Here is an 18143-nt window from a genome sequence, read left to right on the forward strand (position 1 = left end):
CTCTTTTAAACAGTCTGTGCATTTCACTACCTAGGGTCAGAAGCAATGGGTGGATGTTGCACTGGGACAAATAGAACATCCCAGATAAAAACTCCTCAGCATCAGTGTGCTGTATAGCCAGCACCTATCAAATATATAGGGCATTTCATTATACTTTGGCTTGGATAAGTAGTACTAGATATAGAATGAGAAGCAGGACCAATATGACTGCCCATCATGGGGCCAAAAGGGGAGACTGACCTTCATTTTAGAAGATATGGGGAAGCATTTATATTGAAAAAAATGATACTTATGGGGACTGGAGGGAATGTGCGGGGGGGGGGGACACAGAATGTGTCCAAGTAATTATAACAAAGCATCCTTAACTCTGACCCAACTCACCTGCCACTTGATTCGGGTGTGGCACACCCTACAATCTGGGGTGACACCATCAGATACTATTCCTTTACTGTGAGCTACAGATGACTAGAGCTTCTAACTTCTAATGGAGACATTTGTTCAGAGAATTCATTATACTTTTCTGAAATTCTCTAAATACTTTTGCTGTCTAAAAATTTGCTGGATGTTTGCCTGTTGTTAATTCTGTCACAGGTATTTTTCATCCATCAAACAGTGTTATATGATCTCCTGGTCTGGTGGGTTAGCACAGCTAGACTGAGTCACAGGATGAACAAGCTCAGTAAGTAATAGAGTCATATCTATTTATTACCAAAAGAGGGTACAAAGGCAGTTCCTCTCCTGTTTGTACAAATAGTTGTACTTGTACCTTATCCAGGAAGTATACTCGTAATTCTGAATTTGCTCTCAGCATAACTTCCCAAGACACGTGTTTTCCCTGGGCAGAGCCACATCCCTTAAAGGTTGAGTGTGCAGAAGGTAAGAGGGGTGTATTTGGTAGCCATGTTGGTCTGAGACCAAAAGAAATGCAAAAATCTAGAACTCTTGGTTCAGAGATGATGCCTTTTATTAGACCAACTGAGAAATTGCAAAAATATGTATATTTTCCTGCAAGTTTTTGGACTTATACCCTTCATCAGGCTCAGGGAAAGGTAAAAATGGTAAAAAGTCCTCATATGTAGGAAATGAACTTCATTTTTGCACAGAGGAAGCTGAAACTGGAAATCTGTTGTTCTGGGTTCATGAGAGTGTCTTTGCGAGGTGTTCTTTGTTGTTCAGATCAAGCTGAGCCTAATGAAGGGTGTGTGCGCCAAAAAGCTTGCAGAAAAAAATATTTTTTTTTTGCAATTTCTCAGTTGGTCTAATAAAAGGTATCATCTCTGAACCAAGAGTTCTAGATTTTTTGCATTTCTTTCAGGAGGTAAGATACATCCCAAGCAGCACAATAACTCTCCAAAATTGGTCTGCAGCATCTCTATTTCTACTACTTTCCAACCTCCACTTTCAAATATGTTGTCCTTGCAAAGTCACAGGTCACCTGTAGGATGAGCTGGTCCTGTGCATTAGCAACTGAATTAATATGCATCTTGCAATTGCCTTAGATTAGACTGTGCATATGTCCTACATAGCTAAATGGTGGTGCAAGGGGCAGCAAAGCACCCATCTCTTCTGAGCCAGCTGAGGCCTACTTTATTTTTAGCATGGTATGGTGTACAGCACCTGATTTGTCCTTGATCTGATGCTGAGTGTAGCCCTTATTCACTGCATATCTGAATGAGTAGAGGGACTTGATAGCAGCATTAGCAGGGAAAGTACATGTCACCATTTTTTCCAAGGACTGCAGTAAATTTCTCCCTCCTAAAGCAAAAGAAGATATTGTGCTTTAGAAGGATACAGACATAGATTGATTTTCCCAGATGGACTTTGCAGTCCCAACAGATGGGAAACTATTAAAGGAACTGAGGAATGGATGTACAGAACCAAAGCAGGGATCCATCTGCCCCAGTGCCTTCTTTCTAATATTGGCTAAGAACAGTTGCTAAAGAGAATGCTGCAATAAGTTCAGCTGCAGATATTTATTGGATAGCCTTCCTCTAGGGAAATGTTATGACTAACCATGAGATCAGATCAAATTTAATTGAGCCAAGGAGAAAGGGAGTCAATTGACTGTATAGAATGCCACAAGTTCATTTAAGGAATCAATTTTCTGACTACAACTTCCAATCATGGTTTACCCTAACACAGCCCAGATGCTGCCTTATTAACATTAGCAACTGAAAACTGGGCAGCAATGGGTAATGAAAGCAACATTTTAATGTGAAAGAAGTAATGCACATGCTTAGACTTAGCTTATGTAGCTCTGCTATTTCATAGACATAAGGCATTGGACTTTGGGCCAAGTTCTTCAGAATATTAAGGGGCCCAATAATACAGAACGACACCTAGCAGGATATTCAAATATGCTTAAGTCTAATGCCCTGAAATTTATACTAGCCTACCAATATGTCAGTGGAAAAGGTGGTAGCTGTGTGGGAGATTGATACACTGGAAAATGTGATTCCATTTTCGTGCCACATACAAAGGATTTAATTATTGAAAAGGGGAGTCCATGGACTCAACTCAAAGGGCCTAAATTTACCAATGTTTAAAAAGACTGAAAGTGGACAATATTTTTAATTTGTTCTAACTGGACTCAAAGTTACAGAGTATATTTCTGCTCCTTGCATAGAGGAACCATACCCATCAGACATCGTGTTTCAAATGCAAGAAACCTGCGATTATATAGTTGAAAATTTTCTCAGTAAATATTCCTTTGTATTTATGTGAAACAGCCTGTTACCGTGATCACATTCTTATAAAGTGCTGATTGCTGTAACAACAGTGGGGAAATGCATACATCAGTATAGATGGTGGCTACTTCTGGGTTGATTCAGTTTTAAAGAATGAGTCCTTTAATATCCTTTGTATACAGGACATGCAGTATCCATGCAGTGTTCAGTGAAGGGACACACATATCTCCCTGCAAAATAACAATAGCTTTAAAAAGAAGCTAAGTAAAAAGAACCCTGCATATCTTCCTTTATTGCAATGGACCTAAATTAGAACTGGGGCACTAGTTTGTTTTTTCCCCTCAAATAAATTTGCTGGAAAAGTGTTTCAGAGAGATTGATAGTAAATTCAGGTTGAGTTTGGGAAATAATTTAGTCTGAAAAAATAAGGCAAGAAATCTCCAAAATGTGAAAAACCTGTTTTAACATCTTTGGCATGAAATGTTTTATTTTAGAAATGCTGGAATTAAGCTTTTCAATATTTTCAGGATGTAGCTAATGACTTTTTGTTCTGAAATAACATTTAAAAAAATGACTTAAATTTAAGGGAGAGTAGTCAAACAAAAGAGTTAAATAATCAAAAAACAAAACAAAACATTTTATTTTGGGTTAAATTAAAGATTTGAGATGGACCCAAAATGATTTTTATACATTTATTTGTTTCTTCAAAACACCTGGACAAACTCTGTATTGGTATGATCTGAACTGAATTTTTTCATGAATTCTTTGGTTTAGCCACCAACCATGAACCGTCCTGTCTATCCATTACTCACCCAATTCTACCTAAGAAAGAAATCATGTCCATGGAAAAGGGGTGAAATAAATGAGAATGGTTTCCACCCCATAACCCTGAAAAATATACAATACTCACAAAAAAGGACTGTGTCATCTTTAGATTAGAGGGGAAAACCAGTGAAGGCTGGATTTTTTTTAATTTACAAAATTGGATGATTCTAAACTCCTGAAATACAGAGTCTGCAAGTGTCATAATGTAACAACACTGACCCTTCCTTTCTGTTTTCATGTCCTTGTGACAAAGTGTGGAGCAGAATTCAGAGATTCACTGGAATCTGACAGGCCGCACTGGGAACACTTCTGCTATGGCTTCAAGATTGTGACCCCTGGGCTGTCAACCATGTGCCTTAGTGCCCATGCCACCCCAACCTCTACCCTGCTACTGAAATATCTCATTGTATTGCCACATAGTTCAGCTATGTCTACAGAATCTTATCTCCAAAATTGTAGGTCAAAAACTGCATAGCAGTGTATCATAGCAGAACCACTGGCATGGTTGTTTGAGTGCTCATGGTGCTTGGGTCAGGTCCCAGAGGCCTGGAAAAGAGCCAATGTGGTCCCTATTTTCAAGAAGGGAAGGAAAGAGGATCAAAGTAATTATAGGCCAGTCTGTCTCACTTCCATCCTTGGAAAAGTCTTTGAAAATATTATTAAGGATCATATTTCTGCGAGTCCAGTGGGAAAAATAATGCAGCAGGGCAACCAGCATGGATTCGTAGCAGGCAGATCATGCCTGACTAATCTGGTTTCGTTTTATGACCAGGTCACAAAACGCTTAGATGCAGGAGTAGAGGTGGATGTAGTTTTCTTAGATTCTAGGAAAGCCTTTGCTATGGTATCTCATCCCATTTTCATAAATAAATTAAGAGGCTGTGACTTAGATGCTTATATGGATGGCAACTTGGCTTGGGGGTTGCACCCAGACAGTGGTAGTAGATGGGCTGGTATCAGCCTGGAAGGATGTGGGTAGTGAGGTCCCTCAGGGCTCAGTCCTTGGACCTGTACACTTCAATGTCTTTATCAGTGACTTGGATGTGGGCATGAAGTATACTCTGTCCAAGTTTGCAGATGATACTAAATTGTGGGGTGAAGTGCACACTCCAGAGGGTAGGGAATGATTGCAGACAGACCTGGACAGGTTGGATAAGTGGACAGAAGACAATAGGATGCAGTACAACAAGAACAAATGCAGAGTGCTGCACCTAGGCTATAAAAATATCCAGCACACCTACTGGCTGGGAAGTGACCCTCTCAGCAGCACAGAAGTGGAAAGAGATCTCAGAGTTATAGAGGACTCCAAGATGAACATGAGTCGTCAGTGTGATGAAATCATCAGCAAAGCTACCCGCACTTTAGCATGCATCAGTAGATGCATGACAAATAGATCCAAGGAGGTCATACTTCCCCTCTATGAGGCACTGGTCAGACTGCAGTTGGAGTACTGCGTCCAGTTCTGGGTGCCATACTTTAAGAAGGATGTGGATAACCTCGAGAGGGTCTAGAGAAGGGCCACTCACATGGTTAAGAGTTTACAGGCCAAGTCTGACGAGGAAAGACTAAGGGACCTGGACCTCTTCAGCCTCTGCAAGAGAAGGCTGAGAGGTGATCTTGTTGCCACCTACAGATTCATTAGGGGGGCGCAGCAAGGAACTGGAGATGCTCTGTTCACCAGGGTGCCTGTTGGGGTAACAAGGAACAATGGTCACAAACTGATACAGAGCAAATTTAGACTAGACATCAGGAAAAAGTTCTTCATGGTAAGGGTGGCCAAAAGTTGGAATGGGCTTCCAAAGGAGGTGGTGCTCTTACCTTGGGGGTCTTTAAGAGAAGGCTGGATAGGCATCTGGCTGGGGTCATCTGTCCCCAGCACTCTCTTTCCTACCCAGGAAAGGGGTCAGACTCAAAGATCTGTTGAGGTCCCTTCCGACCCTAGCATCTATGAATCTATGCATTGGAAATATTTGGATTACTGTGATGCTGGAGGCATTTGACAAGCCTTACTGGCTAGGGACAGAAATTACACATAAACCAGTGTAAGTGATCGGAAACCAGTTCAAATCTATCAGTAAAACAACAGAAGTTCAGTGCACATAAAACCCTTTCAAAATGGCCAAAATCATTGTAAGATAAACCTAGATGAATGTAGTAACAGACTTAAACTGACTTCACCTAAATCAGCTATTGAACTTCTGTCCCAGATCCCCTCCAGATTCAAGTTACCTCACAGTCTCCCAGGATCCCAGGATGCTTTGTGCCTCTCCCAGTACCCTTGCCCCCCCTTGCTGGGTGGGTGGGTTAGCCTTGGCCCAAGCTGTCTGTTCCAGCCGAGCAGGAAGGCATACTCTAGTGCCCCCTGGCTTCCAGCCTGGGCTACTACAGGCATGTGGCTGCATTTCTATGATCAAAAGTGAATGTCTGTTCACTGGCTTATCAGTTCAATCTACACAGCTTAGACAAACTTGCAAAGATTGAATCAGTTCAGCCTCAGGCTTTTTGACTTCCTGTATTTAGCCACTCAGAGATGTCACAACTCATTTACCATGCTTCTTGAGCTATTTTTGTTGTTGATATGGAGCTCTGTGCTACTTAGTACATGAGACTGCTAGTTTAAAGCTAGCTCCAGCATGTCTATAGTGACTTCTGCATAAACATACTTTCTGGGTATGGCCAAAGGAACAAAGCACAGCAAGTTAACATGAGGTGGTGACTTTACAAGGCATTAGGTGCTCTGCGATAACTGTCTGTGAGCCTATTTTAACCCCAAGGTAAGTAAAGTTAAACCATGGCAATTTTATTCCCCAATGAAACAGGGCTATCTCTTAGCATGGGACAAAAGGCATCTTAACATATTTACACAATGAATCCCACTACATTCTGGGATTTACAAAGTAAATTTGTACTTTCTTCATTTCTCCAGACCCTTGGTATAGCTCCAGTGTTTCTCTGTGGTGTGGTCAATCTCGAGTAGAGTAACTCAAGATAACTGTTGCAGTGAAGGCAAGACTGAAGTTTCTGGGGACAGAAGATAGTTTTCAGCTTCCTGAGAAATGTGCCCGACTTCTGGAAGCATGCAGATAAGATATAAACTCATACTAATCACATACACCCTAGTTTTTTGGAGTTTTATTAGGATGCAGGTCTTAATCCTTTTTTTTTTTTGCCAGTTTGGCCTTAAATAAAGCAACTCAGCTTCTACATCAGATTGAAATCAGTTTAAGACTGTTTTGATTGGCTATGCTGTAAGGTATTGGTTTGCATCTCAGCTAAATTTGGCATTTCTGCTTTTCAGTCTTATGTGCAAGAGCTGAGAACCTTTCTTCTCACATGCAGCATTGGTACACCTCTTTAATCTTCTGTCTAATGCAGTTGGCACTGAAACCAGAAATATTTCATCATTGCATACTTCCTGTCAGTGACAAGAAGGACAAGAAAACAAATCCAGTTGATGGGAGAAATCATAGAGCAGTACAGCAAAGTTAGGGGAGTGTGGTGAGGGTGGAATTTACCCTAGCTGAGGAGGGAATTGAGTGGGCATTGCTTTTGGGTTGGTCCCATATGAGGAAAAAAGAACTTTTATTTCCAGAAAAAAATTGTCTTGGCTTACAGGCAAATGAACAAATATTAAAAACTCACAAATTAAGTACATGGAAACCAAAATGTGGGTTTTAACTTTGAAATATAGTCCATGTAAATCTAGTATTTCCTGAATGTTTGAAAACTGAGCTCTGCCTTCAGGAAAATGGAACACATGACTCTCCTCCCACACCTTGGTCATGAATTGTCAAAAGGCCCCACCCCCCAGACTTCACACATCTTCTCCAGCTACCCTCCCCGGTGCTTAGACCTTCACACCAAAAATCTTGAGAAATACTGTTGTAATTCTGATAGTTCCACCCTAACAATTCCAAAATCACAGGTCAAACCTCAGAAAATCAACCTATGGACTTAAAAGTCATGGGATTTTTAGAAGTAACCAGTGTTGGGTGCTTTATATTTGTCTTCAAGTTTTTGGGAATTTAGGGTGCACATTTTAAGCTTTTTCATGATATCACAAAGGCTAGAGATTTCATTAAAAGAAAGTTGAGAAGCCAATATAATTCCACAACTCCATGAGCTGTGACTTTAATAAAGTCTTTAAGAAAGTCACAAAATGCCTGATAAACTTCTGAGGGTTGGCAGCATAGAAATCCAGGTGACTTCTAAGGTTTTGCCCCATATAAAGTTTGTTGAAATAGATGTTGACAAGATGTGCCTCAGGCTTCAGGTTCAGTCACCCATGCGTCCTTTTTGTCGTGCTCTGTTTAAATTGATTGTACCATTTGGACTGATTTCCTAAAGCAGCTGTTAGTGTTCAGAAAAGGTGCTGGATTGGTAGCAGAAGCTAGAGAATTGTATAGAGCAAGTATGGCACAGGCAGTAAAAGTATAAGCTTGCTTACATTGCCCCTTCCCTCCTGGAAAGTGTTTGCATCTGGAAGCATCTCTAAAAAGTGGACTCAAAGAATTTGTACACATGTACTAACGCAACTTAACTAAGGCAACTTGAGCCACATTGGAGCGTACACACCTACAACTCCTTGACATGGTAGTAGCCATCTTGTGAGCTAAGTCAACTTAACTAACGTGGCTCAATATAATACACTTTGAAGGTATATTAACTTGTGCCAAATTAAGTTGACACTGCTCCACATATGTGTGTATGCTCTGACATTTAAGTTGCCTTTAAAAAGTTAAGTCAGTTTAACTGTCAGAAAGTTACACACCCAATGCTGTTGAATCTGTGGACTCCTTGGTTGAGGCAGCCAGCCACGTATCAATATAAATGGTACTTTCTGTGATGTCAATGACACAACTGTTTTAGCAGCACAACCAATGGCCGTTGAAACCACTGGAAAGACTCCCACGCATTTCACTGAGTTTTGGATCAGACTAGTTCTGAGATGAAAAAAATCAGAAGTCCATCCAAGCTGTATGGCCTAATGGGCAAACATGGGCAAGGCACAGCAGTTTCTAAAGCTAATAACACAAAAGGGAGTGATGTGGCTGGCCTTATATCCAGCTATCTTTGAACTTCCAGTCCAAATGGCCAGGTGCCTATTCACAGCCAGGATGACTGAGATGTAGCCTTTGGAGCCACTGCAAAATGGCTTAACTGCTCAGTCACAGTAGGAGGTCTAAACTGTTCTGCCACCATGCTCCAGCTATACAGATATTAATAAGTATTCTTTTGACTCTGCATTATGCATGCTGGTATATTTGGGCTTAATCCCATGGTATATCATTCATGCTCAAGGGAGTGGGAAAGGGCACAATGAACTGTAATCCATTATTTGGGTACAATCACAAGGTCTCTCCATAGCTGCCTAATACACCTGCCCTTTTGCTACCATTCCTAGCAGGCAAAGCTACTCCACTCTAACTAGGGGAACAGCTACCCCATACTGTCTAATGCTTAGCAATCTACTCCAGAGTCCATCCAAGTGAATGGAAAGACTTCCCACTGATTTCAGTGGTTTATGATTCAGGCCTATGATTCAGCCAGTAGCAACCACTATTCAGAAGCACAACATGTTCTTGATCAGAAGCCAGACAGAAAATACTCCCATACATGCTAGTGCTCTAAGGCCCAAGGAGCTGAACTGCTGTGGCAGAAGACGTGCTTGCTAGAATCCAGGCCATACAGCTGGTCAGGGTGGGTTTTCATTCATGTATCTCTGCTAAAGGAAGATCCTGAATATATGCTATGTCTGCATATATAGTTTTTTTAACCATGAACTAGCTCAGCTAATCAGAGGCAGATGTAAATGAATGATTCCATTCATTATTTTTGGAATAAAGGATTCTTTTTTATGATTCCTTGTGATAAAATAAAGTGGTGAAACAATAAAACTAGAACTGTCATGTGCTGGGTGCCAAACTATTGTCTCCTACTCTGGACATGGCTACTCTATGTACTCAATTTTACTATGACAGGAACAAACCAGCCTCAGATTAAGCAGAGGCATTTCATTAGTAAGGGGTTGGTTGAGCCCATGGGAGAAGTGTAACATTACTATTACTGACTCATTCTCTGATTCATGTTAACACATGCTTTGCCCATGCCAATTGAGGAAGGCTTTCCATGCTGCCAAAATATGCATCTGATTAAGAGACAAGGACACCCAGAGTTTTAGAAAGTCAAAGTTCTAATGCTTGTTTTCAGTAATCACAAAAAAGGTTTAAGCAATGCTGGGAAAATCCTTCTTTGATTTGTGGGGTTAAAAGGTACTGAATCTTTTAAAACATGGATGGGGAAATGGTGAGATTCTTTCATTGTTCCTGAGAGCAGGCACTTTCATTCATTTTCATATTCCAGGTGGTCGTCTCTAGTCCCAGAACTAGTCATGCATGGTGTTGGCTTCACTGGTACTGAGGGAAGTACTTCAGTACATCTTCTATGGTTTCACATTTTCTTAATCTATTCCTGTTATTAAGAATGCCACACACAGTTTTCACATCTGGTGTTAGTTGCAATGCCATTTGCTGACAGTGCCCTACTGTATTTGTGTAAAAGTCACTTCCATTAGTGATGGGCCAATGTCAAAAGTTCAGAAGTTGAGTTTGGATAAATCTAAAGATTTTTGATTGACCCTACCGATTAAGAAACTGAGTTTAAAAAGCTACCATGGTTCGGATTTCCAGGAAGTACATCAGGACTTTAGGTTTTCATCGGAACCAAAAATGCAATGAAAATAGATCTTCTCATGGTATTGCAGTATCTACAGTTCCTATCTAAACCATTCCTATGGAAAAGTCTGATTGGTGCTGCGGGATTCAAGCTTCATTAAGAAGTCAAAATGGAAATGGTGATGGCTGAGTTCAGCCCCTCAGCAAATACACTGACACCTCAAAGGTAAACACTGGCAAGCCATTTTGTAACATTGGTTGTTTACAAGAAGAAGCACCTGGTTGTCATTTAGTGGTGCTGTGTGATTTGACTGTGGCAGACTAAGTCAAATCCAAAAAAGATGTTTTCATATTACAGTTTTAAGGGGAATTAAGGACTGGACATGGTTGTCATTAATTCAGGGCAAAAAGAACAAATAATTGTATCATTATTTCTTATTAAAAATCTACCCATCCAGAAACATGCAATTTGATGGGAGTGCAAATTCAGTAGACTTTTCTGTTCCACATGATTTTATTTATTGTATGGCAAATCAAGAATACTGGCATTGGGGATGGAGAAACTATTTCAGAACTGAAATGAAAGAAAACTTAATACATAAGGAACAATGAGAGAAGTTGATTTCAAGAAGTGATACTTTTCTCAGCCAGGGACATGCGAGAGATTAGATCAAATGGCAAATAATTTTCAGTGAAGATTAACCAATGTTACACTTGGATCACTGGTACATAAAAGGATCCCAAATGGCAAGTGGCAGTCAGATGAGGGCAGTCAGATTTTTTCAGTTATTTCATTAGATGGCATCCTTATCCTAGATTCTACTCCCATTGTAATAGCAAATTCAGAGCTGTAACTACTACTACTGTTGTTATACTTTTATGTTGTGGTACCGCATAAATGCCATACCCAGATTGTGCTACATGTACTAGGCACTGTAAACATATACGTATTGATAGTTTTTGCCCCAAATTGCTTGGAAGCTGAAAGACGAGAGACAAACAAGCAGGTAAAGGTGGACCGGAGGAGATGGCTTGACAACTAAGTATAACAGGCCATGCACAATTTTTAGTCAGGCACTTGCAACATTTGGATTACACTTTACAGCATGGAAGAAGCAAGGTTTGAAGAGGGACTTGAATAGAATGGCTATTTTACAAATTTTAATCTTTGCCCTTTAAGAAAAAAATGTGTGAGAGAAAGTGCTAGGCACTGAAGTGAAAAATCAAAGGGAGCTTTGTTGGTATAGTGAAGGCAGAGTTGACTTTGTGATACCAGGTTGGATAAATGGAAAGGGGGCTAAAACTGTGGAATGCATCATCAGTAAAGTTAAGAAGTTTCTGCTGATATGTTGGAAGGGAGCACTTGCCATACAGCTGCTATAGCTGTACAGTCCCTGTGCAATCTGCACCTACATCCCTAATACAGCTGCAAACCATTTAGACACATGCAGGATTAACTCCAGGAGGGATTTATTCAAGATCTTCTCTTACATAGCTAGAAGTGCTCAGATTCATTGAAATCAAATACCATCCTGCAGGTTAACACAAGCCAGACAATCATATGATGGATAGACAGTCACATGCCAGGTGTAACGCCAAATGCAGAGGAATCTGCTGAGAGACTAACTGCCATAGCCACTGCTAAGCAAATGCCTTGTCCCGCCTCACAGATTCTGCTGCAAGCAGCCAAGACAAACAAGGGGAGCAAAACTGTAACGGCAAAAATATGTCACATTGATCAGGTTTGGGTCAGCGCTAGCTTATCCAAACCCACCAAGCAGGGATTTTTCTCTCCTTTATTAAAAATGATTAAATACATTGGCTAAATGTAAAAGTGAAAAGTACAAAGGTCTGAAAGAAAAAGAGAGTTGTCCTGCTTGAAGGAGAGGCAGTTGTAGACTGGTTTTAGATTATTCTTTGTGTGGCTCCATGTAGAATTTAGAGTTGCTCTTATCTGTTTGTAATCCTCATGTAACCACTTGCCAGATAGGGATTGCCAGAGTATATTCTACTCTGGCAATTACCCCCCATCAGCCATTCCCATCAGCCTGTCCTAAACCTGTGCAGCAGAGCAAGAATGAAGCAGGATCAGGGAACCTGCCCAGGATTAAAAAGGATAGATAGCAAAGGGAGCATTTCTAAACACTCCAGGAATAAGTTCCTGCCGTGGAATTCTACAGTTTTATATTCTATACTCCTTAATCTGCAGCTCATAAGATATTGGTTAGCCTCGATGACTTTTATGGCAACAATCTAAACAAGACAAAGCTGAAAGCATGCAAAATACATTAGCGAAACCTAAGGGAACATGAAAACAAAGTGAGCATTGACAGAATAATAGACTGCTCTTGGATGCCAGAGAACAGTAGCCTTCTTTCCAAGAGATGTATAATATTTAGACTGAAGTGTATTTATTGTCAGTTACAGTTAAACTGAAGATATTTCATAGTATATAAAATTTCATGATTATTTGTCATTAGCTCCGTTGCACTATTACATTATCACTGGAAGATGGTGGGGGATTGCCTGGTGAAGGGCATATGCAAAGGCTACTGTTGCCTTGCTAATGTTGCCCCTGAGAATAGTACTGTGCCAGCAATAACATATTGGGATATTTCCATTTTAGCAGAACAGAAGTGTGCAATCATTTCACTTTTTGGCCAACATCAGTTTAAACAAATTGATACCAATGAAGAAAATAGAGGAAGGAACATATTGCATTGTTCACATTACACCTAGATTTCAACAGCTTAGAAATCTGTTATCTGTGTTGCGTTTAAAGTCTGATTACACAGACAGGACAGTTTATTGGAACACTGTAAGCAGAGGTCAAATGTCTGTAAATTTGCGTTAACTGTGATGAAGTTCATTAAATGGAATACACGAGTCTTGTTACAGCTCCTTTTCTTTCACCAAATTAAATGTGAAAACACAGCTTGTAGATTTATTACTAATAGTATTAGAGTGGGCTGTAGATAATATGCCCCTGCCAAGCCTGGATCCTATTCTTCCTATTCTATATGCAAATGGTAGAAGACAGTTCCACAGAGGTCATAGTCTGAATAGATGACAGGCAAATGGCAAGTTTTTATCTCCATTTGGCAAACTGAGGCCCAGAAAAATTAAGCAATCAGAAGTCATGCATTGTTCTTTGCAAGATTTCAGGCACAAACACCCTTCTTCAGGCATAGGGAGAGTCTTCAGGCATGGAGAGAGAGACTCTCCCTAAGCCTGAAGAAGGGTGTTTGTGACTGAAAGCTTGCAAAGAACAAAGTTTCCAACTATTTAGGTGGTCTAATAAAAAATATCACATCTACCCAAAGAACCTTGTCTACCTATGTCCTTATACCAACATGGCTACAAGTAGCAATCCAGAAGTCATACAGGAAGTCTGGAACAAAACCAGGATTTGAACCTAGATCTCACAAGTCTGTTATTGCAAGAATATCTTTCTTCTTCACCAGTGTTTTTTTTTCCCCTCCCAGACTGGATTCAATTTTATATTTATGCCATTGTTGGCTATTATCATCATTGCTGAATTCAGATATTTTCAGAAAAGAATTAGGAAACAGTAAACCAAATGCTGACAATTTTGCAATTGAATATAAATATCAGTTGTGGCTCAAAAACTTAATCCAATAAATACTGATACTACTTCAATATACTACTTCTATTTTTTCCAAAGTGTCTTTTTTTTGTTTGTTTGTTTTTGCCATGAATCAAACTGTTTACAACATGAAACCTGATCCAATCCCCACTGAAGCAAATGGAAATAATGGGTCAGGATTGTTAGAGAACAAACTGTACAAGGGAAGCATTTGTGAATACTCAAATGTAAAATATAAGTTCTTCTAAAAATTACTTATTATTATTGCCCTGGTTCATGCATTAGAATTCCCTTTTCTATTTAAGAGTAAAGCTCACAGGTTCTTGTGTTATAAACACTAAATCACTGGGCATGTCTAGACGTGTTTTATTGCACATTAGCCTATTTTAATTTACATTAAAGCATCATAAAAAACTATGGGCTTTCACTAATGTGCATTAAAATAGGCTAATGCAGCTTCTTCTAGTACCTCACAATAGAGGCACTAAATTTAATGTGCATTAGCAAAAATACAGTAATGAGTATCTAGATGTACCCACTCTGAATGTAGATCTTTTACTATTCATAAACCAATCCTCATTCTGCATGGTTTCTTTATAAGTATTTTCTCTATAATTTGAATGACCAATTGTCTTCAGATTGGCTGCTTATGAATTGTTCATTTGAATTGTTCCTTATTAGATACTTATAGTGTGATTGGTCATTTTGTACCTGGCCCCTGACTAATTTAAACCTTTCAAACTAATCAGCTAACAAATCAGAAAGAGCAGCTAGCAGAATACTTTCACTCCTTTGTGGCTACCTAGCTTGTGTACAAATACCAGTGTTTGCATAATACAACTACTGTCTAGACTTCCATACACATAGAAATCTAGTAAATGAATATCTGAGGCAAATGAATTGCAGATTATGCACAAGGCTGCACTGTACAGCGATTTTGATTCTGAATAGAAGTTTCTGAATATTATTATGCGTGATTTGGCTCTCTAGTTAGAATATTCCCTTTTAGGTAAATTATAATCATAATACCCTATGTATAGTTTTCATACAGTAAACAGTTTAGCCCGCTATGTTGAGAAACTGGGCACTAAAAATCAGGTTTTAAGTTGAATCATTGAGCCCTTGAGGCAGGGACGGCCAAACTTACCATGGCCAATGTGGTAAACGTGCCACAAGTGGTACAGGCAACCCCTGTGTATGGTACATGGCAGATCAGGGAGGGAGCAGAAAGCAAAGCAGCAGATCAGGCAGAGAAAGGGAAATAGAGTGCACTTGGCAAGGGCACAGGGCTTAATTTCTGCCAAAAGAATTGGCCCCCATTGCCCTAAGGAGAGAGGTTTAAGAAGATATTCATCTTGAGAGGTTAGTTTTGTTCCAGAGTAGATTATACAGGAGGTACCCTACAGCAAGCTATAGAGTCTAACTCCTTTTTCTTTCTGAAACATAACAGCCCACTATAAATGGACAGAATGGAAATATATGCTGTTGCCTAGATGGGACCACATGAATTAAGAGTGCAGGGAACCTAGAGAGATTTGAGGTTTTGATGGATTCTTTTTAGAATATGTCTTGGGAGGGAAAAAAACAAACAATTTTCTTTTCCCATGAAAAAAAGGCAAACATGGTGATGTGATATTCATGACTAAAGCCTGTAGATACTGTGAATAGATATTTTTAGTAGCAGAAATGCAAAGAACCATGGAAAAAAAGTGTTGTCTACTAAACAGGTCTATTCATACTCAGTAATAGGAGAGAATGAATCTTTAAGGGCCAAACTCTACCTTCAGATATATTGCCTGTGGCATGCACCCCAATTTTGGAAGGAAATCACCTATATACCCATAGAATCAATTTAGCCTAACTCAGTGCATTATCTTTTGTATTTTCAATTGTTTTATTCAGCCCTGCACCTTATTCTAAGTGTTCAAAGGTTGGATAGCTGTTATTAACCTGCTGAAATATTAGTATACAAGAATTCCTTTGGTTAGCATTGATGATGATGAGAGCCACAGCAAATCAATGCATTTTTAAAGCCATGTCCAGATCCCAAATCATTTGAAATTAATCAGACCTCACTGGAGCTTAAACCAAAATCCTGGCACTGTACTGGCACTTTGCATTTCAAAAAGGGGTGTCTCATAATTGTGCTGCCCCAGGAGTGGGATAAGGATGAATTATATTGCTCTGTTTTCTAGGAAAGGTAAGTAGCCTTTCCTCAGTGCAGCTGGATTATCTGTGCTTGCTGGAATGTTGATAGGGAGCATGGGGGAACTGAAGGCTCTTCCCATCTACCATCCCTGTCTGCCTGCTCCACATCTACAGACATAGAAGGAAAATAGCATCCCAGCAGTTGCTGCTTCCCTCCTACCTCCATTACACTTATTCTGACAAAATAATCTCAGGAGAGGTGTTATGGGACTCTTTATATTCTTTATTCCCTTATGTGGATGTGCATATCAAGGCTCTTGATGGAGTCTTTAATAGGAATTCCATTCTCCCCCTCCCCTGTTCCCCAAAGGATACTGTATCAAAACAGATGGCCAGAAATATACCCTTCTTAGTATAATAAATGCAGCAAAATCACCCTAAAGGCAAAAATCTTAGAATCATAGACAATTAGGGTTGAAAGGGACCTGAGGAGGTCATCTAGTTGAACCATCTGCTCAAAGAATGACCATCCCTAACTAGATCATCCCAACCAAAGTTTGTTTAGCTAGGTCTTAAAAACCTCCAGTGATGGAGATTCCATCACCTCTCTGGGTAACCTGTTCCAGTGCTTCACCACCCTCCTAATGAGAGAGTTTTTCCTAATATCCAGCAGAAGCTTCCCTTGCTGCAACTTGAGACCATTGCTCCTTGCTCTGCCACCACTGAGAACAGTCTAGCTCCATTCTTGTTATGACCACCCTGCAAGTAGTAGCTGAAAGCTGCTATTAAATTCCCCCTCAGTCTTCACTTCTCCTGACTAAATAAGCCCAGCCTCATGAGTCATGTGCCCCAGTCCCCTAACCATTTTCATTGCCCTCTGCTGGACTCTCTCCAATTTGTCTATATGCTTTCTGTAGGGGGAGGGGAGGAGGGCAAAAATGGACACACTACTCTAGATGTGGCCTCAACACTTAAAAATGACTTAACACAGTATCCAGAGCCACCTAAACCAATCTGCTCGTGAATCTGGACATTGAGCGCTCTTTTTATGTGCTAATTGTTGCTTTGCCCTGACCATATTGTATGTGGTGAAATGATTCTCAAATCCTGGAGAGTGACATCACTGAGGATGACCTTGTAGAATAGAAGTTAGGAGGCCTGGCAGGAAAATCATGCCAAGCACAATGGGCAGATCTGCAGAAGGTTGACAGCATATTGGCATGTAGCTTAAATGAGCAGCTTACTTGTGTGACTTATCATTTAAAAGACATGAGAAATAATTATTTTGCCAGGTATGTTGTTTTGTGTGTCCTGGAGTCATTTCCAGTTGTATGAAGTGGAGGTGTGGAAAATATGCTAAAGTACTTGATTTTGTATAAAAGAAAAGTTACACTGTGTATTAATTAGGAAAAAAAGCACATTTTAGAAATAGAGGTGGCCCTAGTAAAGGCTGACCAGGGCTTCTATTATCCACAGATCACTGACACATATTCATTACTGTGCATGGCCTCAGTACATAGAGTTAGTCACTGAGTCACCAGTAAACAGTTCTTTTTATCATGGTTTCCTGGTTATAGCAATGCAGAGGAGCAACCTGAACCTGCTCCAATGGCCTGGTCCCAAGTAGAGTCAAGGGGATGTAGCTTGCCTCAACCTTACCGGGTCAAGGAGAGTTGCAGCCTGGCAGCTTCTTTCTCTCTCTTCCGTTTCAGTCTCCACAGCTGCTTCTTACCTCCTGCTGGAGCTCCTGGTGGCCAATCTGCTGGTTTCTTCACCAGCTGACAGTCAGCTGCCCCTGCCATAAGAGTATTCCCCTGGGGCTTCCATTAGGTCTACTCCGGATTTGGTTTTCTCCCCCACTCTGTGGAGAGCAGATAGGGCCAGGGGAGGGTTGCAGAGCCTGCTTCTCCTTTACACTGTTACACACAGCTTTAGCCAGGACTGATGTTACTTGAGCAATCTTAATTTGAAACCCTGTGTATATACGTATTACAATACCTACGTTGTTATTTCTTCCAAAGGCCTTTTAGATCCTACCACAACATGGTTCAAATAACTATGCAGCTATTCAGTGAGAATAAAATTAGTCTAGCCTTTGATTATACAGCACTATCAACCAGGTGATCAGATTGGCAGAGATCAGGGATAGTACAAGGATAATTCAAAATGTATTTCTATTTTATCCTTTTAAAACACTATATG

This window comes from Gavialis gangeticus, unplaced genomic scaffold, assembly GCF_001723915.1.
Source record: "Gavialis gangeticus isolate Ggan-Ray unplaced genomic scaffold, GavGan_comp1, whole genome shotgun sequence".
In the NCBI taxonomy this organism is placed as follows: domain Eukaryota; kingdom Metazoa; phylum Chordata; order Crocodylia; family Gavialidae; genus Gavialis; species Gavialis gangeticus.